Raw genomic sequence first — 23,499 nt, forward strand, 5'->3', positions numbered from 1 at the left:
ATTGAAAATATGCCACGAGATGTCTCATCAGAGTTGCCAGTGAGTATACATGAGACACCCCAGACAGTCCCAGCACTATTTAGGCTAGAGGGAGTGACTAAGGAAGGTAGAAAGAGTCATAAAATGTGCCTCATTTGTTACTATGATTAGGTCTGGAAAGCTAGAATTAAATAATAGAAGAAAAATTATTAATTTGTGTATGTGTGTGTACTCTCTTTCCACTGGGAGCACATTATTTAACAAAATATAAAAGTGTCATACAATGGTGTTTGGTTGTTTCTCTTTTAAGGTGGGAGTTTTAGGATTATGGTAGTTCTTGGACTTTTTTTCAGAGAGCAATATTAAAGGAGGGGCATAAAGCACATTCTATTTTGGGGGGGGGAGGGGGAGTGCATGGTCCGGGAGTTGAACCCGGGTCTCCCGCATAGAAGGTGAGCATTCTACCACTGAACCACCCGTGCAACTAGAACATTCCTTTTTGCTTTGCTTTTCAGTCCTTTGGAGAGAAAGAGAGAGGGAGAAAATTATTGTTACAATTTAGTTCATGAGAAGATATGTTCTCCCACCAATGGTATAAGTGGCAATGCATATGTTTCAAACTTAAGACTGTGAAATCTTCCACAAAATTTCACATCCCACTTCTCTGGCTCTATTCTGCTAAAACATCAATTTTACATATTTTTCTTATTTTCCCTATAGTTAAATTAGCATTCTTAATCATTTGAAATCATTAGGATAAGTTTCCACTCCTGAGTTTTCAAGATTTTTGTTTCAGTTGTCTAGTTTCCTTTCAACTGTTTAACAGCTCAGCTTCATTTATCCTAGAATTTAAGCATAAAAAGGGGGAATATATACTGGCATTTTACAAATTGTTAACATTTCTTAGAAGTAGATGTTTATTGTGTAAAGGGTTATAAAGCAAATGGATAAAATATGCTTTAAAAATAATCTATTAATTTAATCATCCATGCTATCTTTCCCTTCCAGCTGACAAGTAAAATTAAGAACTGCCTAGTTTTGTAAATGCTTAAGGGAAGCACATTAAAAATGAATACAAATATCCAGAGACAAACTAAATGATGACTTAGCCCAGGTTTTTTAAAAGATGCTATTTACCAAGGAGTCTGGAAATAATTAAGAAATTCAATGACTTTAGGTCAGTATATCCAAACTCTATTCCCATAGGAAAATAGATTTCTCTTGCCAAATAATTTGTGAGAAATACTGCATATCATCTACCTGAACATTGAAATTGCACATTAGCTTATAAAATCTGAACATTCTGTAATAAACCATGAGAATGTGTTTAACTTGATCTTTCCCAAATTTATTTTCCTAAGGATTTTTTCTAATTGGCTTATGAGTCTCTTTTCTGAGTTTAACAGAAAGTTAAACATCATACCATAATCAATAGACCTACAATCAGTTTCTATGGTTTTGCTTGTTAGATTTTATTTTAGTTGCTATAACATCCAGGCCATGAGCACTTTTTGCAAGGTGTGGATTGCATACTAGGGAGCTGAAAAACACATGAGGACATCAAAATCTCCTATAGGCAATGCATTAAAATCTCCTGAATTGCCCTTTGCTCTTTAATGTCATCATAATTGAGTTTCTTCATTGTTGATGCTTTTAAGTGGAGTTAGAGAACATTTTCCTTTCAGAGTCCTTATCAACTTCCCAATTCTCCTAAGGAAAAATCCAGTTAAGATAGAAAGTAACTAAAAATCTCTCTGTCGCCACTTCCCATCCATCTGAACCATCTTCTTTCTGTTCCTGCTTCACCCATAGAAACTCCAGGGCCTTTTTATTTATTTTCTCTTTTTATCGTGGCAATCATTTCTTTTGCCTGTGGCCTGGTCCCAATTTTCTCTTCCGGTGCATTCTCATTTGTTTTTTAAGGCCCAGTCCAAACACCTCAGTGGCTGTAGTACATTTGCTAGCCATCCATCCCAGCACGCTTTTAATAGGAAAGCATCATTCACAGAGGCTGGGATGCTAAAAACTACATTTCTAGACCCATCTGAAGCCTAAGTTTTAACTTGAAAGGATTGGGGATCATCCAGTCATATCTACTCCAAATTTGGAAGCAAAAGGGAGAAACAGATTGTACTTCGGCTGCTATTGTCACTGACAAATAAGATCTGGAAGGCATTATTTTTCCTAGGGAAACATTAACCATGCTACAGTAGACTACCGGTAGATTCATGACTTGCTGGTGTGGATGAGGCAGGCATGTAATTGTTCAAATGGTAACTGCTCTCCTAGCCAATTTCTGACTTTGGCAGCCTCTTGCTTTCAGAAATGGCAGCTTGATTCTAGTTCCAGCAGCTGTTGCTGAAACTTCCCAGTTAGTAAGGCAGATTCCTGATCATAGAAGAGGATGCTGTTCCTCAATGGCTCAGAGCTAACATGTGACTTTGGGGACCATTCTTAAAAGTCCATCTGTTCCTTCACATCTCATCATTTATTTATTTAACAGAATGTTTTTTATGCATGGACAGGCACCAGGAATTGAACCTGGGTCTCTGGCATGAAAGGCGAGAACCCTGCCACTGAGCCACCATTGCCCGCCCATATCTCACCAATAATTTAGCATTTAGTATATAGCAAATATAACTCTTCCTGCTTAAACTAGCCAGAATATATTTGGTTCTCTGAAATGGAATCTTGACTTACTAAAAATGTCATATCTTAGCGTTTTCTTTCTAATTCCCTGGCCAGAAGCTATCAGGAAAGTTTATCTCCTCTTTGGACATAAAATGTAATGTCAAATTATTAATCAACAATACTATCAATGCTACTGGTAATAATACCAATAAAACAAAAGCTAATATTTGGTAAATTTCATAGCAAAGACAGGGAAATGATTAACTTTTACAATAAATCTGGTTTGAATAACCTTTTGAATTGTAAGTATAATTACTTAGCCATTTTATGTAATTTGGTATTTTGATGCATAAATGTCATAATGAATTAGACATTATGTATTTTTTTATAATACTATATCCTATGGTATAATGTAGCAAATTTTGATTGTGGTTAAAGTTTCTATTAGAATTGTAATTCCCATTTACCTTTATATGTTTCTTTTATATATTTTATTGGTTATTTTTATCTGTGTCTTTACATTTTTACATGTGCCTCATAGACACTCAATAGGCTAATTGGTTTGTGAACCAGATTTGAGTTTTTTTTTACTTCAGATTCTAACATTAATATGTAACATTGTCATGCACACTAAATCTGGGCTTTAGTCTTTTTTATGCTTTTTATTTTACTTTCTTGTCTTTCTCTATTTGTAATGCATCTTTTCTTTTATCTACTAATAATTTTGAACATAGCATTTGGAATAAATACATGTTATTATACTTCACCCTCTATATCTCTGATTTGAATATGAAGGAAACTAAAACAATCTGTCCTCCACCAACTAGCCACGTAAAATAGAGGAATGAACTTGCCGTTCATGATTTTAAAAAAGGTATGTGCAGGATTGGCCTCCTCTTCCTGTTTCCAGGCCCAGCACCAGTGTCTGGGCAGTGAGTCAGGCATTAAGGCAGCCACAGCTCACTTGCTCAGGCCACACCAAGGTCCGTAGTTGACTTGGCCTTCAGTGCCATCAGGCCTTATGGCTATTTCTTGATTGACACTTGCGGAGATAGAAAACCTATACTAAATCATGGAGATACAAGAGACTGAATTGAAATATTTTTGGATTCATAAGAGGGCTGTTTGGGGTGCAATATTGAATAACGATGACACCAAAGCAGCTACAGCCCCTGCAGATTTCACAGCCAAAGTGTAGGAAGGTGTCTCAGGAGATGCATTGATGACCCTGGCTCATAAACACATTTTCACATCTGTGGATTTCAGTGTGTACAGTAGTTATTTGTTAACTGTGGTGCAGGATAAACCCCAGTTACATAAGTATGAGTTTAACAAACTTGAAGCAGAACCTAAGGAAAACAGTGATCACAACTCTGGCATTAAAATGTCTCTAGCCATATAAAAAATTAACTCAGGAGGGATCAACACCTAAATATAAGACCCAATACCATAAAACTTCTAAAGGAAAATGTAGGGAAATATCTTCAAAATCTAGTGATAGGTGTTAGTTTCCTAGACTTCACACCTGAAGCATAAACCATAAAAGAAAAATTAAGTAAATGGAAACTCTTCAAAACTGAATACTTCTATGATTCAAGGACTATGTCAAAAAGGTGAAAAGACAGCCTACTCAATGGGAAAAAATATTTGGAAGTGACATATCTAACAAGAGTTTGCTATTCAGAATATACAAAGAATCATACAACTCAACAATGAGAAGACAAACAATCCAGTTACAAGATGGAAAAACACATGAGTAGACATTTTTCCAAAGAGGAACTACAAATGGTTGAAAAGCACATGAAAAGATGCTCAGTTTCACTAGCTTTTAGGGAAATGCAAATCAAAAGCATAATGAGATATCATATCTGCTAGAATGGCCATTATTGAACAAACAGGAAGCTACAACTTTTGGAGAGGATCTTGAGAAATAGGAACACTTCTTCCCTGCTGGTGAGAATGGAAAATGGTACAGCCGCTGTGGAAGATGGTTTGGTGTTTGCTCAGGAAACTAATTAGGGAGTTGCCCAACGATCTGGCAATCATGCTACTTGATATATACCCAGAAGAACTGAAATCGGGCTGCAGGCAGACATTTGCACACCAATATTCATAACAGCATTCTTCACAATATCCAAAAGGTGGAAACAACAACCTTTTTGTTGTTGTTTCCTATCTACCAATGAATGGATAAACAAAATGTGGTACATACGCAGGATGGAATATGATTCAGCGATAAGAAGGAATGAAGTTCTGAAGTATGCAATGATGGAACTTGAGGACATTATGTTGAGTGAATAAGTCAGACACAAAAGCCAAATATTGTATGATCTCACTAATATGGGCTGATCATAATGTGTAAACTCATAGAATCTAGAATATAAGTTCCAAAAGATAGAATGAGGCTAGAGAATGGAGAGCAGCTACTTGATATGTGCAGAATTTTTAACTAGGTTTGAATTTAAATGTGTGGCGATGGATAAAGGTGATGGTAGCTCATTATTGTGAATATAATTGCTTGATGGTGGGTGCATGAGGTTGATAGGGTAAACTTAGATTCAAATATGCCACCAGAAAGAAAGCCAGAGGTCAAAGCATGGGACTGTATAATGCAGTAAATTTTGTGCTGGAGGACAACTGTGATTAACAGTACAAATATAAAAAATTCTTCCATGAACAAATGAACAAAACTATTACAAAGAGTTAACAACAGAGTGGTATATGGGGAAAACACACCTATTACAAACTATGGCATATAGTTAACAGACACATCTAAATATTCTTTCATCAACAGTAACAAATGTACCACACTAAAGGGTCAATAATAGGGGAGGATAAGAAGTATGGCATGTTTGGGTTTTCCCTGTTTTTGCTTTTGAGGAATGAGAATGTTCTAAAATTTATTGTAGTGATGAATGCACAAGTACGTGATGATATTATGAGCCATTGATTGTATATTTTGGGTGGATTGTGTGGTGTATAAATATATCTCAGTTAAACTGCCTTTTACAAAAAGGTCTACTCTGTAATGATGGTAAAAAGATTCTATCAGCTGATGATAAAACTGTTTGCCTTTGGGATCAAGCTACTATGACAGAAACTAAGTCTCTAAATATTACAATTACTATGTTTTTAGTAGTATGGAATATGTTCCTGAGGCAGATTTTGCTAATAACTTATAGATAATCTATTACTTTTCATAGTGCAGAAATTGGGAGCCAGCTAAATCCTTTGAAGCCCTTTCAACCATCAATTCTGTATCTCTTCATCCTAAGAAAGAATTTCTTGTTGCAGATGGTAAAGATTCAAACTTTATACTTATGATTATCATTGTGGAGAAAAACTAGAATCCAATAAAGGACACTTTGGTCCTATTCATTGGGTGAAATTTAGTCCCGATGGAGAACTCTACACCAGCAGCTGTGAAGGTGGAACATTGAGACTGTGGCAAACTGTGTTAGGAAAAACATATGGCCTTTGGAAATGTTGCTTCTTGAAGAAGGTAATGGTGAAATGGTAAAGCCAAAGATCAGTTTCCCAGAGACAACAGATGAGGAGCTAGAAGAAATTGCTTTGGAGAATTCAGATTCCAGCTACAATACAACTGCTGAAGTTACAGCCTGAGCATCAGGCATATGCCACAGATAGTATAAACTTATGGACAAAACAAGCAGAGAAAAGCATCAGCCTTCCAGAGTTATTTTTTGCATAAAATAGGCATGGGAAGTAAATAATGGGGAGTACGAATTAGCTCGTGATGAAACTAACTAAATCGGTGTTACCTACAAGTGAAAATTCAAAAGAATCAGAAGTAGACAGGTTCTCTTATAGTAAGAAACAGTCTCCTGTCTTTTTGAATGAATATGTGCAAGCCAACATCCAATTTCTCTTTTTACAATGAGATCTCTTATAACTGTCTATTTTATTATGGAAAAAATATATAATGGCCTATTTTTCTGACTTTTCCCTTGGAGCAGAAAGCCTTTTTCTGCTCAAAAGAGAGAATATATGATAGAGCAAATGGCTTGATTTTTTTTTTCGTTGCATACTGCTTCTGAACATTTAATTGTCTTTAGTCATCTAAATGAAATGCCTCTAAAACAAGACAATGGTTTGTTACTTGGGAAGAAGTGATAGATTTGAATTTTATGTATGAAAATTAAGAGGTTTTTCTACATCATAACTGTATCAAATTGAGTGAACATTAATGTACATAGTTCTCCTATCTATATACAGATACATAAATGTTGATCTGGATTTTCTTAAGTATTGAATTTTATTTTCCTTCCTCATTTAAGTTGAAGTAACATTCAGAAATCTTTTTGGGCAGCCATTTAATAAATTGGGTCAACTCTATTTAGACTTGTAATTCTTTTTTTTTTTTTAAATAGAAAGGGGATATTCAACTAGTAATTTGTAAATACTATAGACAAATAAATAACATCTCTGCCAATTTGCATTTTTCTCTCCTGATTCATCTTGTGAATGATTTTGGATAATTTTCTGCAAAGAAATGAGAGTCAAAGTATAGGGTTGGATTTTGAGGAAGAAAGCGCTCTAAACTAGGTCAACCTTAGAAAAGGCCAGAAGAGGTACACTAGAGAAGGCCACACAGGGTCACATAAGGTGGTGATCCTTCTGTGTCAATCTGCCACATGTCTGGTGGTCTGCCGTGGAGAATGTTCTCAATGCACCAAGAGTTGTTCAGACTCTCATCAGAGTCAGATTTATCATTAATAACGTTAAGATTTATATGTAACAAAATATAAAAGAAATATGCGACAAAAAATAATTGATCTGAATTTTAAAATGAAGGCTTTTGCTGTTCCACTAAACAGTAGTAAAGTCCTTTAACATAGCAAAGAAAAAGAAATGCTTATTTTTATCCTACGCTTGCTCTAAACCCAGAGTTCTGAATCTGCTTTTCTTTTTTCTTTTCTAATACCATTGGTTGTTAGAGACTATTGTTTTGTAGTTCCTTAAACGCATCAGGTAGGGAATTTTTTCCAAGGAGTCATCATCTGTTACCATCACCCTTAAGGAGTTGTTTGTTTGAAAGGTTCTTGGAAACTACCAGGGCACCCCAAAATTGATTACTGAAGGCATTTAGATGAAATGAACAAATGCCTTTTTCACTTCTCAGTATGTCAATCTTGATTCACAACGATGGGACCTAGTGGGTTATTAAAAAATTGATGTTTGTTATTTGCTTTCATTGGATCTTTACAAAATGAGCTGAAGATTTTTGATAAAAATAAAAGTTTTCAAAAGAGTATCATCTATCAATGCAGTTTTCTTATAGTTGCAATTTACTGTCTACTACTACTGTCACAAGTGTCAAATCCTAGCAAGTAGGACATCTAAACATTTTGTCTGTGAAATTTATGTCTCTGAAAGCTTTGACAATAGTACACCATCAGTTATGACTCTCATAAAGGACCTAATATTGATTTGGAGGCTGTTACTGATGGGGATTCAGCAGATCGATACAATCAAGGGAGACATAATTGTTGGATCACTGAAATTGCTGACCCTGTTACCTTTTAAGCAACAACCCCTGCAAACAAAAACAAAAGCGAGACATCTCTCGTATTCTTCCTTTGCTGACTAAAATATATTTGCTGGTTGGGAAAGATAAATAGATAATGTGTTAGGCCTAGAGTCAGTAAGGATTCCACATGGGACAGAGAGTCAAAGTAAGAAGACAGATTTATCAGGGACGAAGCAGAGGGAAGCCACCAACACAGAGGGCTGTGGGATTTAGGAAAGTGGTCTTGCCCCCCCCCCCCCTTAGGGGGCTGCCTTTTAAAGAAAATATCACGCCAACAAGACTGCACTAACAAAGGGGCTTCTTGACTTAGGGAATGATAGATTGTTGGGGTATGGGAGCACTGTTCTTTGCTGTGCACCTGCAGGTATCAGGCAGAGTGAAGCACTGTTAGGGTAGGGTGTTGTCAGCAGAAATAGATTTTGACCGTATTTCTAGTTATGTTGAATGTAGGTCTGCTTTCATCATTTGCAGGACAAAAGCACCAGCCTGTACAGGTAGTTCATTGATTTCTGCATTCCTGGAGCAGTCAAAGAAACTGAAGGAGGTGGGGAAACAGGGTTCTCTGCTCTGAGACCTAACAATATGATTTTGCAGTAACAGTTCAACACTGGTGTTGGCTGAGTCCTTTGAATTCCACTGGGCATTTGCTCTGGTGACTTAGCAGAAGAGCATTTACTTGGAGCTTGTTCAAATCAATAAAATCAACTTGTTAAATGCATTCCTTTAGCACTTTCCTCTTCTGTTGGTAAACAGCAGGCTGCTAAAAAAATGTATGATGTTTTTACTGCTATGTGTTCTCCCCAAATACTTAATATGGTAATTGGTTTAACAAATTTCTAGTTGTTAGGTTTCTTTTAACACATTTGTCTGACTTCCTTTATTCTTTTATGTTCATTGTTCTACTTTGTTAAATCTCATAGAATCAATAGGAAACTGTTAAAGGATTTCTTACCTATTGTATCATTGTCCTTGACATGTATTCATGAATGTTGGGGAGTCAATCATGTATCCTATAATAGGCTAGTTCAGGTCCCAGCCTTGGTCCTGTGGGGTGGAAACTTATAAATAGGACCTTCAAAAGTTGTTATTTTTAATTAAAAATGTGGTTATGTGAATCAGGACGGGTCTCAATCCTACTATGGGAAGCCTTATATAGAAGGACGCAGGGAAAAAGTCACAGAGAAAGAAGCTGGAAGCCAGCAGAACCTGGATGAGAAAGGAGAAAACATACCATGTGCATCGCCATGCACACAGAGGGGCCAAGTCCCAAATCACAGGGACCTAAATCACAGGTTTCCAGCCCCAGAATGCCAAAGTCACCTTGCTGATGCTTGGGTTTTGGACTTCTCCTAACCTCAAAACTGTGAGCCAATCAATTCCTGATGTTAAGTCACTCCATTTCATGGTATTGCATTTAGTAGGCATGAAATTAAAACATGAGCATCTCGGGCGGGCCGCGGTGGCTCAGCGGGCAAAGTGCTTGCCTGCTATGCCGGAGGACCTCGGTTCGATTCCCGGCCCCAGCCCATGTAACAAAAACGGAGAAACAGAATACAATAAAAAACAAGAAAATGTTTAAAAATGTTTCCCTTTCTTCCTTCTATCCTTCCTTCCTTCTCTCTGTCTTTCCTTTAAAAAAAAAAAAAAAAAAAAAAAAAAAAAAAAAAAAACATGAGCATCTCATTTTAAATTTAGGGAAAAAATTTATTCTACTGAAACTTTTAAAAAGAAAAGCTTATTTAAATATCAAGAAACCATTTCTACTGAGTCTCAATAAATGGGTCCCCTTGGCAGTAAATCATGTTCATTTTTGTCTCCCAACAGCCCTGCCATTGCTTCTGTAAGGGTATCATGCACCACTGAGTAAAAGCTGTAAATTTCTCAATGTCAAATGTTTTTATAAATTATAGTTCTAGACAACTTTAGTTATCCATCTCAGGATGATCATTTCATGCTACAAGTGATCAATTTCATGATCAATTTCATCCTTTGAAATTTGACCTGGTTGAGTAGCTGCCCAGTGGAGTGGAGACGAACCCACTGAACACAATCAATGTAAAATCAGAAAACTAAGGATTCTAGTTGGAAAGAAAGCTCCTAAAATACATGAATCAAAAATTTAATTAAATTTTTTTATTCCCCTTTAAGTTTTAGTGGAAAAGGTAGATTGAGCCACTCTGAAAAAACTTGACTTTCTTTATGTTTACATACTTGCATTATTTTTATTAGCTATTAATTATTCTGTTTACAAACTACAGTAAAAGAAATATCAGGTGAATAAAAAACCCACAACTCTGATTGCGTGAGCTCCAAAGCCACTGCTTACATATTACTTATATTTGCTATCAGTGATAGTAATTTTATTCTGTGGGCTTTTTTATTTAAAAATATAATGGTTGCATATTTTTGTGAATATATAGTCATCACACTGAGGGTTTTGAATAACTGTAAAATATTTTCAATAGTCTACATGACATAGGTCCTGATTTTTAATCAGAACTCTGTTGCTGTTCAATATGCTTTGATATTTTCTTATTTTTAATAATTATGTGATGCAAAAATAAATACATATGAATCTATTTAAATGGTATTTATTTTGTTGGTACACATTCCTAGTAGTGAGTTACTTGGTGAATGATATGCAGATAATAAACATTTTGTCATTTTTTAATATTCATATATCCCATTTTTATTTGTATTATTGCATTTACTAAAATTACCATACCGATATCAAGTATCATTGGCAATCTTTATTTTACACAACACATTAACTAAAGTACCTAAATACTTTATCTTTTGTTAATAAATTATTTTGGTTATTACTTGACATAAACTGCCTTCATAATTTTTTTTTTTGTATGCTGCATGGTGGGGGTCACATTTCATTATTTTTCCATGTGAGTATCCTGTTTTTGCAGCATCATTTATTGAATTTTTGCTTGTTTTTGCTTTTTGCTTTGCTTTTTTGTCTGTTTTTTGGGAAGTGCATGGACGCTGAATGGAATCCAGGTCTCCCACCTGGGAGGCAAGAATTCTATCACTGAAAAACCTTGCACCCCCCCATGCCTTTATAATTTAACAAGAACCATTTTTAGGAATGAATCTTGACTCTAGCAAATGCCTGTTTGATAATTCCAAGACCACAGTGGATTTTAAATTCGTACTGTCAGTTAAACTTTCAAAAACATGATAGTATTACTCAGAACCAATATTTCTTAGCTTTGAGAAGTGCACAGAACAGGGATAACAATAGTAACAGAACCGCGGTGTTGTGAGACCTGGGACCCCCAGGCACTCTCCATGCACCAGTCACTGCATGAGACTCAATTTAGTTTAGGGAAATGAGAGCTGGTATGCGCGTTTGCCCTGGCAATAGTGAACCTGCAAAGTCCGGGTTCCTTAGCTTAAATATCTTGCTATCCATCTAGAATCTAGATTTATGAATGTCCTTGTCTCTGTTTTTAATGCAGCTGCAGTCTATAAATTATGTGTTTTAGAAAAATCAATACAAATAGGTACATCATACATACTTTCAAAATCACATCAGTCATCAGTTCCTAATTTATTTTTTGCAGTTCATTAAGTTTCCAAATCTATTGTCCTGATTTACATTGTAGAATTCTTATTCCTTTCAAAATCTTAATATATCAATTGAATCATTTTCCTAGTTTCTGATTTTGTTTCCTTTTAATTCAATTTTTAAAGTTATGGATACTGTTTATGAGCTAAATAAGGGCATCTATTTTTAATGTGCTGTGATAACTAAAAAACCATTATTTGGTATATTTTATGAAATGTTTTCACCACATATCAGAATATTTAAATGTCTTTTAAATGTCAATTAAAATTAAATTATCTTGACTAAATTTTGAATACTAAATGATCCTTATATTCTTGGAATGGACTCCGCTTGGTGGTTAGGCTATGTTACATAGTAGTGGATGTTTTATTTTAACAACTAATTTAGAGTTTTTGTAGGGATTGGTCTCTAAATTTCCATTCTTTGGAGTCCTTGTCCTACATTAGTTATTATAGAAATAAAATGATGTTTTGCTGGTCTCATAAAATGAACTCCTTTCTCTACTGAGTTGGTTTCAAAATGTCTCTCTCAGTTTTTGTGGGTCCTTCTGACTTTTCCTGGAGCATTTTTCTTTATCCAAGCTTTTGAGCATTTCCCCAAAATGCCTTGCTCTCAAAAGACTCCAGTAAGCAGGTTAATACCAAACTTGAATGGGAGGGTTGCGTCTTCATGGGAACAACCTAATCAAAAGGTCCCACTCAACAATGGGTCTATACCCACAAGATTGGATTAAAAGAGCATGGCTTTTCTGGGGCACATGACAGTCTCAAACCAGCATAGTGGCACTATTCCCCTGGGCCCACCTTGTCAAAAATGCTGAAAAGCAAACGCTGAGCTGCAAATTTACCTGAGAGTACAGAGTTCTCTGGGAAAAACATATGATACTACAGGGAAGGTTGTGTTTTGAGGACGTGGAGGCAGAAGCATGGACAATGTGCCTTTTCCATCTGTGAATGCTTGGAGGTCCCAGGAAACCACATTTTCCAGGGCCTGGGCAGAGGCTCCAGCGTTTTCTCCACTTGAGCTCCTGGCTCAGTTACAGTTAAGTCTTCGGACTGATGCCCTGTTGCTGGTTTTGCTTTGGAGGGCTAAGCTGAAACCCTGTGGAAGCCCTGAGGACCCTCTGTCACCCCCCTTCATGGACTTTTTGATGCATACCCAGTGGGGGCGGGGGGTGCAGATGGCCACGGTGGTTGGGCCCACACCATGGAGTGCAACCACCACAGAGACCCCTTCACTCATCTGTACTATTTGAAAGACTATTTTCTTAGATCCAAGGCTGCTCTTTCTAAAAGTGTCACAAAAAAGTCAAGCCCGGATACAAAACCACTGGATATTATAGTTTCAAACTTAAAAGGACCTTCTTCACTACTCCTGCCTGAGGTTCCTTATGCTTCTCTCATTGTTGTTAAACAGCTATTGATCTTTGCCCATGCGAAAGAAAAAAGAAAGACAGAAAGAAAAAAGCATATGTAGCACTTAATATTTTGAATTGGTTCATTAAAATATTATAATAAAAAAGTGTCAAGACCTAATTTTTTAATTACGCTAGAGTTGCCTCAGTGCTATAACAAAATTAGCACATAAATCAAATGAGTATCATAATTTGAGATGCCCAACTGACTACGTTGTGTGAAGTGAATCTTTTGAGGGATTGTTGAATGAAAATAACCTTGTCATTTGGATTATTTTGGTTTAAAAACAAATACAATTGAATGTCATATAAATATAATTTAATGATGTATTCAGAATGATTTATGTAATCTCTCAGTAGTTTTAAGGTTTCCTGGAGTTTTATTTAAAAACACATTTTTTGTTTGAGATTTATTTCATAGACATCTTAAAATCCAAGTAAGACTTTGCAGGAAAATATTCTTCAAAATTACTATTCTTAATTTTAATTAAAATGTATTTTCCCAAGGCATCAAATATGTCTTGGATTAGTTTGCTAAAGCTGCTAGAATGCAATATACCAGAAATGGAATGGCTTTTTTTTTTTTTTCATGGGCAGGCACTGGGAATTGAACCCTGGTCTCCGGCATGGCAGGTGAGAACTCTGCCTGCTGAGCCACTGTGACCTGCCCTGGAATGGCTTTTAAAATGAGAATTTAAGAAGTTACATCTTTACAGTTCTAAGGCCATGAAAATGACCAAATTAAGGCACCAATAAGAGGTTACCTTCTCTCAAGGAAGGCTGATGTTGTCCAGAACACCTCTACCAGCGGGGAAGGCACATGGCTGGCATCTGCTGGTCCTTGTTCCTGGCTCCATTGCTTCCAGCTTCTGGCGCTAGTGGTTTCCTCTCTAAGCATCTGTGGGCCTTCACTGAACTCCTCCAGGACACAACTCCAGGTTCTGACTTGCTTAGCATCTCATGAGAAGGCACATGGCAATGTCTTCTGGGCTCATTCTGTGTCTAGGCATCTGCTCTTTCTGTTGGCATTCCAAGCATCACCAAATATCCACGTGTCTGTCAGCTCTGAAGCTACTGGTCTCCAAGCAGTTAAATACATAATTCTAAATTACAGTATTTTGCTTCAGTAATTATGACAAATGTTTAATGTGCTCCCTCTAGCTCATGAAAATTAATTCTAAAATTCAGCTTCCTCATTTTATGGAAACAATCAGAGTCATGACAATTTGAGAACTTGTATCCACAAATGGAAAATCTAGTTCCTGCAAAAGAGTTAGCACGGATAGGGTTCTGCTTTTATTATATAAGCTCAACAATTATTACAGAAATGGAAGAAAATTTTGATGTGAACATAGAAAAGGAAGAATTATGAAAACCATAACTGGTATTAAAATATTTCAATGGATATTTTAATCAGCCATTCTATTGTTAAAGATAATTATTTTTCCATTCACAGTGTGAATCAGTGAAATTGACTGGCAGAAAGAAAACAAGGTGATCGATACTAAGAAATGCAGAATAATGGAGTCAGATGGAATAATCAGCTACCTTGTCATTTGCCTTCTTCACTTGCATATTAGTATTAGAGGAAAGAAAACCACATCAAAGAAGAGCTTTTAAGAGAATTTACCTGACTTATTCTTCCATCTCTATGAAGTTTTAATCCCTGCTTTTCTTTACACTTTTTAAGTGTAAATTATCTCATTAGTCCATTCCTACATTCTCAGTGCTTTTTAAACCTGATTTATGCTTTCATCTACCTCTGAAGGTGAAGATAGTGTTCTGTTGTGTGCTGAAACACACAATTGTTGTAAGTTATTCTCATCTATTGACAGAACCTTGGACGGCCTTGGTCTGGATTTCTGCAATAATAGTGCGTGGTTTGTTTTCCTTCTTGTTCTGCTCAGTTCTGTGCAACTTTTCCTATATGTTTGAGTTTTGTGGTTACCTCCCTAGGCTGAAAAAATCCTAGATTAGACTCCTAATTAACTCACTTAGGATTTTCTGACCTTGAATGCATTTCTTAATCCCATATATCTCAGTGTACTCGTCACTGAAACTTAAACAGTAGCATTTACTCATTGCCTTGGATGAATTTAAATAAATAATTTGTGTAATAGGTTCAGCATAGTGCTTAGCAAATAGGAGGCCCTAAATTAATGATGGCAAAATCTTATTATTTCCAAGCTGTTTCCTATTTTCTATTTAACTGGAACCAAGGAAGTATTATTTAACTCATTCACTCTCCTGATTTTTTTTTTTTTTGGTCTTTTCTTTTAATTGCACAAATAATGTATGGATCCATTACCAATGTGAAAAAAGAAAATAACATAGCTCTCTGGTAACTGAATGCATCTGTTCACAGGCTGTTTAGTGTCTGTACTTCAGTCCTTTTAATAACACATCTGCAGTGCCCAATATACATGTGCATAAGAATATACAATGTAACGATTACCACAAAAATGCTTCAGTAAACACCCATACATGTGTATACAATTTTACAGATACATGAATATTTCTCTTAGATAAATTCATGAAAGTGGAATAAATAGTTCAATGGATAACTGAGATAATGATTTACAGTTATATCTGAATATCTTAATCCAAAAAGTTTAGTAGTCATATTTTCAAGCCTTTTGATTGTATTTATTTTTTCTATTGGCTTGACTTTTTCTAATTAATTTACATGAATTTATGTAACATGAAATTTCAATTTGGGAGATTTTTCCTATCAAGTTATATGTTTGCAAATATTTTCTCAATAGACCATGGCTCCAAAGGTCAAGTTTTGAACTCTCAATTCAATTCCCATGGTCAGTATGTGCATCTGTATACCACTACTGTGCTATTTGACCACTGAGGCTTTATAATACACTTTAAAGTCAGGAAGTATGAAACCTCCCACTTCATTCTTCTTTTTCAAGATGCTTTTGACTATTCAGGGTCCCTTTCTTTCCAAATAAATCTGATAATTAGCTTTTCCATTTCTGCAAATTAGTCTGTTGGACTTTGTCAATTTGAGTAGAATTGACATCTTGAAATTTAGCCTTCCAATCCATGAACACAGAATGTCTTTCCATTTATTTAGGGCTTCTTTGATTTCTTTTAGCAATGTTTTGTGGTTTTCTGTGTACAAGTCATTCACATTCTTGGTTAATTTTATCCCTAGATATCTGATTCTTTTAATTGCTATTGTAAATGGAATTTTTTTCTTGACTACCACTTTGGATAGCTCATTACTAGTGTATAGAAACATCATTGATTTTTTGTTTGTTTGTTTTGCTTTTTTGGGGGGAGGGGAGGTGCATGGTCCAGGAATCAAACCCAGGTCTCCTGCATGAAAGGCAGGCATTCTAACCTCTGCACTACCCGTGCACCCAACATCATTGATTTTTGAGGGCTGATCTTGTGTCTTGCCACTTTGCTGAACTCATTTCTTATCTCAGATAGTTTTTTTGTCATTTTTTTTCAGAATTTACCAAGTAAAGGATCATGTCATCTATAAATAGTGACAGCTTTACTTCTGCCTTTCCAATTTAGATGCTTTTTATTTCTTTTTCTTTCCTAATTGCTTGAGTTAGAACTTCTAACATAGTGTTGAATAACAGTGGGGACAGGGGGCATCCTTCCTTGTATTGTTCTCAATCTTAGAGGGAGAGTATTCAGTCTCTCACTGTTGAGTATGATATTAGCAGTAGGTTTATATGTATATATATATATATAATATTTATCATGTTGAGGAAGTTTCCTTTGATTCCTACTATTTGAAGTGTTTTTATTATGAAAGGGTGCTGAAGTTTTTCAGATGCCTTTTCTGTGTCAATTGAGATGATCATGTGGTTTATTTTCTTTTGATTTTTTCATTTGGTGCATTGCCTTAATTGCTTTTCTTGCATTGAACAACCCTTGCATTCTTGGAATAAAACCCACTTGGTCATTATTTTGATTTTCTAATGCTGCTGGAATGCATCAGAAATAGTTTGCCTTTTACAAGGGGGATTTATTAGGTTACAAATTTACAGTTCTAAGGCCATGAAAATATCCAAATTAAGTCATCAATAAGAATACTTTCACTCAAGAAATGCCAATCATGTCCAGGGTTTCTCTGTCACATGGGAAGGCACATGGTGACATATGCTGTCCTTCTCTCCAGGCTTCTGGTTTCAAACAGCTCTCTCAGCTTCCAGCATCTCCTATGGCATTTTCCTTTTACGTTTCCAAACATCTGTGTTCTCTCCAAACTGTTCCTCTGTTAAAGGACTCTGGTAAGCAGAATAAGAACCCCCTTGAATGGTGAGGTCACATCTCCATGGGAACTCTCTAATAGAAAAATCCCACCCACAATCGGAGGGTCACATCTCCATGGAGACAACCTAATCTAAAGGTCCCACTTGGGGGGGCAATGGCGACTCAGTGGCAGTGTTCTTACCTGCCAGGCCAGAGATCTGAGTTCAGTTCCCAGTGCCTGCCCATGTAAAAAAAAGTCCTACCCACCACACCAGGTTTGCCCCCATATGATTGGTTTAAAAGAACCTGGCTTTTCTGGTTTCAAATCAGTACAGTTATGGTGTATAGGTCTTATAACATGCTGTTGGATGTGATTTGCATGCATTTTATTGAGAAGTTTTGCATCAAATTCATTAGAAAGATTGGTCTGACATTTTCTTTCCTTGTAGTTTTTTCATTTTGCTTTGGTATTAGGGTGATTTTGCTTCATGGAATGCATTAGGTAGTGTTTCCTGTCCTTTAGTTCTTTGAAAAAGTTTGAGCAGGAATGATATTAATTCTTTTCTCTCAGGATTTTTTATTTTAGCTCTGTCTTTCTCTTTGCCTCTATATATGTATTGTGTATAATGTTTAATGAAGATAATATATTGTTACCTGTGATACAAGATGTAATATTACATAATCATCTATATAATTTATATATTTATATATACATATTACTGCATATTGATTTCCTTAAACTCTGGGACATTTATTTGTTTTAGTTTAGTTTAGTATGCAGTATGGTGAAAGTCACAATTCATTCTTTTTCTATGTGAGTATCCATCCCCTTATTGCAACACCATTTGTTGAGGTTTTGTTTGGGTTGTTTTTGTTTGTTTGTTTGTTTGTTTGGGAAGTGCATGGAGAGGGAATCAAACCCGGGTCTCTTGCATTGCAGGTAAGAATTCTACCACTGAACTACCATTGCACACCCTTATCTGCGATTAATTTTTACAAAGGAATGTGAGGTAAGACCTTGACAGACTTACACATCTGCAGTGATTCACTATATGGTTTGTTCTCTTGTGAGTCCTTACCATTCTCCAGTTTTCAGGTCCACACCACCTAAAAAACTTTATCAAACATATTTCTGTTCCAGCTCCCATTATGATCTACATCTTCATATTTTCATAGTGAATCTAGTTCTAGCCAGAGATTGATTTTAAGATTCTAGTTTTAGATATTTATTATCATTATGTTTGTGGGAAACTTCATAGAAGTAGGAAAATCCTATTCAGCCTCATATCCTGTTCACAATTCCAACCTGAAAGTAGACAAAGAATTTTGATTTAATGGAAGGGGAAAACACAGAAAAATAAGTCAGTTTTTTCCTCAAAGAACCAGAATGATGAGCATTCCTCTAAAAATGATAAATGTGTGTTAAACATCCCAGAGAATTTTCAATGTTTGTTTATTCTTTATACTGATATATATATATATATATATATATATATATATATATATAATGTATTACTGATTATCATAATACTAATGTAATTATTCTCATTTCATTAAATTGTAAATATGTCTTCATGGTAATGATATAAATGATGATGGGTTAAACACATTCTCTTTTAATTGTATTTTTTCATATAGATTCCAATGATATATGTATGGTTTATATGTTGGATAATCGAAGTATATATTTCTAAAACCAAGAGGTAGAATTTGTTTTTTATGTATAGTACATGTAGCTTTTTTCAAACTGTTTTCCTTGGAGATTCCGCTAAGGTATAAGGCTCACTTGAAGGAAAGACATGTTGCTAAAATAGTTGATAGCTATTGTCATTTTTGTGAAAAGCGCAATAGATTCAATCATAGGAGTAAATGTCCATCCTACTTAGCAAATAGTTGTCACTGCCTGGCTTTGTGTTCCTCATACACAAACAAGGAAAACTCTCTGAGCCATAGTTTCCTATTTAGTGAGAACCAATAAAATGACGTGCTTTGAAAATTATAAACAGGAGCTTCACTAGCATATGTACTCATAATAGAAGCGATCATTTTAGAAGAAAGGTGGTGTTGCATTTCCATCAAAAGCATGGATTCCGGAGTCGTACTGATTCATTTTTAACCTTGAATTGACCTTGATTAAATGATGCAGCTAACTGAGCATCAGTGCTCTCGTCTGCAAAATCTACTCACCTCATGTAGTGGTGAGCATCCTATTAGTGTGTTTAAAACCATGGTTGGCACATAATATTTGTTCAAGATGTGGTCTCTATTATTATTGTTGATATTGTTATTACTGATATTATTACTGTAGCTATTATTGTTGGCAGTAAAAGTTATAATAATAGTAATGTTTATTTATAAAGTAATAAGTCTATAAACATACTTGGAGGAGGGCAACCCAAAAGGTACGAAAAAGCAAGATTTTAACAAGGGAATTCCGTGTATTTGTATGTGCTTGAATAAATAAAATTCGTGTAAAATCAGGAATATTTAAACGATAGTTTTAATATTTCCAAATTTGTTCAGGGTACATCTAAATGTTGCTTAATTTTTACAGCTATACCCAGAGCAACATGTGGAACCTTGTTATTCATAGGCTCAATGAAACTTTTAGTCAAATTTACTTCTATTTTTTTTTTTTTGATTTTTGATGTTTTTCCTGTTTTATTTCTTGGTTGTGTAATCCAGGGACACTAATTATTCTTAAGACAGACTGACATTTTCAATCTTCTAACCCCATCCCCATTTTACTTACGATGAATAGACTGTGATCACCTTAGCCTTTTCTCCTAGGAATTTACTTTTTTTTTCCAAGTCCATTCTGTTCCTTGCAGTCACAAATCTTTTTGTTTTTCTTCCGTTTTTTTTTTTGTTTACTGGGGACTCGAATTAATTCCTTAGTATTTTAATGTCTCTTTTCATTACCTTCTTCCGTTTTATCCTCTTTGGATTTTAGGTAATTTGACCCCTGCACCTTGGTACCAACTCATCCCATACAACATTCCCTGCTCGTTGTATGCAGACACCCATACCTCCTCTCTTCCTCAGCTGTGCCAAACTGGACTTCTCTTCACAGGGCGTGGGCTGTGCTGCTCTCTGTGTTGGATGGGAACTTCACTTTCATATGTACGCATAATAGAAGCAATCATTTTAGAAAAAAGGTAGTCTTGCATTTCCATCAAAAGCATAGATTCAGGAGTCATACTGATTCATGTCTAACCCTGGATTGATCTTGATTATATTACGGCAGCTAGCTGCATATCAGTATGTTCCCTGCCACATGGATTCCTGTCATCCTTTAGGTCTCTGCTGCAATGCCTCCTCTTCGGAGCCTTTCCTTGGCCATTCCGTTTAAAGTAGAGCCAAAGACCACCCCCAATTGATCCTGACATTTTGTTTCATTGTCTTTATAACACTTGTCACTATATTCAATGCTTATGTATTGTTTTCACTGGCACTGTAGATGTCCAGCTTTCAAGAATACAAGTTTCATTAGAGCAAGGACCTGAAAAATTCACTGGCATAATCTCTACTGCCCCAAATAGTGTCTAATGTATGGTAAATATTTGTTGATTCAAAAAAGAACAAACCCAGGGACAAGGGTACCCATAAGTCCTTTTGGGGAGAGAGGATAAATCACAGTGAAACTGAATCAACCAAGTAAAAGATAAATATTAAATGTTTAGTATAAATGAAACCTTTCAGTAAATCTAGAATTGCTTTAAATATAGTAGAAAATCTAAGCAACTGCGGTAATTATAATTAAAGAACCAAATTTAGGTGTTATAATGCTTTACAAAATATAAATCATTATATAAAGAACAAATAAAGTGTGACAGGACTAATTTTCTCATATGTCTTAACTAACAGGCAGTTAATACCATTGAACATTGAGATATGGAGTTAGAAAGTAACACATACTCGTTACAGTTTTCACATTTCCCCTAACATTAGAGGGATTTTTAGTAACTAATAGCACTCAGAGTGAAGAAAAATGTCTTTCAATATTAGCAATTCTTTCCTATTCATTCAATTTTACTGCTCTTCATTAAATTCAAGGAAAAATAAATTTGGTAACCTCAATGAACTAACGTGTGTATTATAACATCATTTAAATGTATACAAATTTATACCTTTTTTCTTTTTTCTTTTGGTCATTCGGCCAGTATCTTGGCCATATTCTGTGGGCTTTACTACCTCAGTATAAATTCATCCAACTGTCCCTCCTCCTGAGGACTGTCCCTTACAGAAGATGCTTCTGTCTGCATGCAAAGCAGGCTGTGTGTTTCGGAGAATGAGCATCTCCCAGAGGAGCCTTCAACTAATGCTTGATGGAAGTCGGTATATAAATATCCCAGCTCTCATCCCCAGGTGCTATCAGCCAGACACATATGTTTCCATCTTCTCCCAGAGTTTTCCCCAAGAGGCTGAGTTCCACTCTTCTGCACTGGTGGCTTCACAGCACTACTTTATTAGTTGATTTTTCTTTCCTGAATCACGTTCCCACTCCCCTGCTGAGCATTTTTGCATTCCCAAACTGACTACCTGCTTTTGAATTCTTATCTAACAAGCTCCTCTGGAAAAACTAAAACTAATACTTATCTGAATATAGCTTTATATAGAAAAAGATATTTGGAATGGTTTTTGCTAACACCAATGAATGTAATTTTGGAAGGTTATTTTAGATGGTTTTCTGTTACTTCTCTGTCTTTAATTTTTTTTAAATAAAAAGTAAAGAACTTTAAGTTAGACATTCTCTTTAATTTATGGCCTGGTATTCAAATGATCCCTCCTGTGTTTTATTCATTCATTTATCTCATTCTTCATTATGTTTTGTACCTATTCCCAATTCCATTCTCAGTTCTTCATAATCTACCTTACCAATGTATTGATTTGTTTCTTCGTGTACTTTTTTATTTTTTATTGAAGAATAATAATACATATATATCTATAGAAAAGTGCACATACCATAGTGTGAAGGTTAATGAATTTGCAGAAAGTGAACACATCTATGTAACCAGAACTTAGATAAAGAAAAAAAAATCAGCATCCTAGAAGCCCTTTTTATGCTCACATTCACTCACTATCTAACTCTCTTACCCCACAGAATTTACCACTGCCCTGACTTCTAATAAAATAAATTAGTTCTATTTTTGTGGGGGTTCATGGTCCAGGAATCGAACTCGGGTCTCCCACATGAAAGGCAGGCATTCTAACCACTGAACTACCTGTGCACTCAGTTTTGTCCATTTTTTGAACTTGATATAAATGGACTGAATTATGTCTGGCTGATTTTGTTCCATACTGTTGTAGGATTCAACCATATTGTTGAGTGATATTGAAGTTTTTCATTCTCATTTCTATGCAATTTTTCATTATGGGAATAAAATATAATTTTTTACCCATTATTCTATTGTTGGTCAGTTGGGGCTATTTGGGTAGCACTGCTCTGAACATTCTAGCATAGGTCTAAGTATAGGTCTGTTAGTGAATACATATGTATTTTGGTTGATCTTATTCATGGGAATGGAATTTTTGGGTCAAAGATCTGTATATGTTCAGCTTTAGCACAAATTTTCAATGAGTTTTCCGAAGACTTTCTAGTAATTTACACTCCCAACAGCTGTGTTTGAAGGCTTTTGTTTCTTATCATTTTCAAGATTATTTGGTAACATCCAGATTTTTAGTTATGTCTATTGTTGTGACTACACAGTTGTATCGTATTATGATACTATGTTTTTTAAAAAAGTGTCTTTTTCATTTGTTCTTTAATAATATTTTTAATATAATTTACATAAAATAAAAGGATATACAGTTCTGTGAGTTTTCACAAATATATGCAATCATTCCCACCTAGGAAATGCATGTGGCATTTTTTGCGGTTCTTAGGTGGGTCCTTTCTCAATAGTGGAAAATATAGCCCTAAGAAAATAACATTGCTTTGTGTCTTCCTAATAAATTTTGAAAGTAAAATCCAAAAGGTCAAACTACTTCACGTAAGGTTACTGCATCTCAGAAGAAGTCTTAAGAATATTTATAGGAATGCAAAAATATAGAGCAACCTGACAAGGTAAAATTGAAAATCTCTGGATGTCAAGAATTTGGGAGCAATTTATCTCA

At 35.4% G+C, this 23,499-nt stretch overlaps 1 long non-coding RNA gene, 1 other non-coding gene and 1 pseudogene across 8 annotated transcripts in view; 2 read left to right on the forward strand and 1 right to left on the reverse strand.

Annotated features, from left to right (window-relative positions):
- The window catches only part of LOC143665742 (serine-threonine kinase receptor-associated protein pseudogene), a 41,959-nt pseudogene extending 35,295 nt beyond the window's left edge, over positions 1–6,664 (forward strand).
- The window catches only part of LOC143665441 (uncharacterized), a 359,913-nt gene that overhangs the window by 172,838 nt on the left and 163,576 nt on the right, over positions 1–23,499 (forward strand). For 5 of the 7 annotated variants that reach the window (XR_013166962.1, XR_013166958.1, XR_013166960.1 and 2 more), the window contains exon 4: positions 18,323–18,392. The exons of the other annotated variants lie outside the window; for them this stretch is intronic. This is a non-coding gene — a long non-coding RNA (uncharacterized LOC143665441). The remainder of the gene's footprint in view (positions 1–18,322; positions 18,393–23,499) is intronic. 7 annotated transcript variants of the gene reach the window in all.
- TRNAR-UCU (transfer RNA arginine (anticodon UCU)) lies at positions 391–461 on the reverse strand. Its single transcript has one exon. It is a non-coding gene; the product is annotated as a tRNA-Arg (tRNA).

Source organism: Tamandua tetradactyla, chromosome 21 (genome assembly GCF_023851605.1).
Source record: "Tamandua tetradactyla isolate mTamTet1 chromosome 21, mTamTet1.pri, whole genome shotgun sequence".
NCBI classification, from domain to species: Eukaryota; Metazoa; Chordata; class Mammalia; order Pilosa; family Myrmecophagidae; genus Tamandua; species Tamandua tetradactyla.